Here is a 1542-nt window from a genome sequence, read left to right as displayed (position 1 = left end):
GAAAGAGAGAAATGGTTTATGATAGTTCAGCCATAACTGAATAATTTGTTCTACAGTTCTTTGGTGACCGGTGCTTTTTTGCCAGTTCTCATCTCTTCTGTGGTGTCCCTATTTCTATGCCTCTCTGTTATCCAGCCTAGCACGAACTGAAGAGTAAAAGGGAACTGCAGTTAATTTGGGCCTGAAAGACAGGCAGAGCTAGAAGTTTCAGAAACACTTATTTCTTCAAGATGTGTCTGTCTGTCTGTCTGTCTGTCTGTCTGTCTCTCTTCCTCCCCTCCACCTCCCCTCATAAATTAAAAATTATCTAATTGGTGGTAAATTTTAACACAAAGTAAGAATTACCATAAACAGAGAGAAAATAGCAATGTAGAAATAGCTTAGTGTGGTACAATGATTTCCAGAGAAAGGGTTGCCCTGTAGGGTGAAGAAGGCCTGAGAGTCAGCCCAGTAAACATACCAGGACTCTGGCTGGTAGCAAGTGGTTTATTTTCTAATGCTCAGCAGCTCACCCCACATTTTGCAGGATCATCTCATCAAGGCCTTTGTTTTACAGTTGTTTTTAACAGTTCTCTAGTATAGTTGCCCTTTGATTTATAAAAAGGAGAGTTTATTGGAAAGTTCCCTGTGCCAGTTATTGCACACTTTTTGATGCATTAACTTTGAGATTAGCCAGCAAAACCTTGAGATACAGGGAGAGCAGAAGCTGTTCTGCAGGTTTCTGATCCCAAAATACGTCAGCAATGGCGATACCACCTGCCTAACAAATATCCAGTTACTTTGCCTCAGCTGTGGGACAATCTTGTCCTGTTTGTAGCATGCCCAAGCGACCTTTCACTGAGGTATTTGTTACATGGTTGCATTTGCTGTAAAGAATCGATATAAAACCTGTTCGGAAAGGAAAAGAAAAAGCCCCGTTTCTGATACAAAAGGTATGTCTGTAGTATCACTGTTGCCTGCAGTTTTCCTGAATGTGTGGGGAATAAACTCAGACCGAGAGCATTAAGCAGGAGGAGTACTAAAAAGCGTAGAGTGCGATGGCAGTTTGCATGTCTCCTTGTACATTTCTGACACTACATTTTAAACTTACTGGAGAGCAGAGTGATAGATGTGATTAATTCCTTCTCACTTGTAAGAAGAGGGCATGTTTGGTGCACATCTTGTTGTCTTCACTTGTTTTCTCATCATTTCTGTCAATAGTTACATGGATGATCTTTATACTTTGTGTGTAGCCTGTGATGTGGATAAAAAGACCTGTCAGACTACCTTTTCTCATACATTTTGTTCTGAGGAAACAAACCTAACATAAATGTCACCTGCAGGATGAGCAACTGCAGCAGATGGAGTATTGAATTAATGTCTCTGAGGGGCAAGCCAGGCAAGATTATGAAATAAGATAAATATGTTAGATAGGGTACATGAATCGAAAGATTTCCTGTGATTTAAAATGAATGCGAGAATGAAGAGTGTGTGTTCAAAAAGTTACAGAGTATTTACAAAACACCTATCTTTTGTGAAAAGTGTTAAATAATTTGCAATTGT

The sequence above is a fragment of the Mesitornis unicolor genome, unplaced genomic scaffold (genome assembly GCF_000695765.1).
Source record: "Mesitornis unicolor isolate BGI_N332 unplaced genomic scaffold, ASM69576v1 scaffold1938, whole genome shotgun sequence".
NCBI classification, from domain to species: domain Eukaryota; kingdom Metazoa; phylum Chordata; class Aves; order Mesitornithiformes; family Mesitornithidae; genus Mesitornis; species Mesitornis unicolor.
This window is presented reverse-complemented; position numbering follows the sequence as displayed.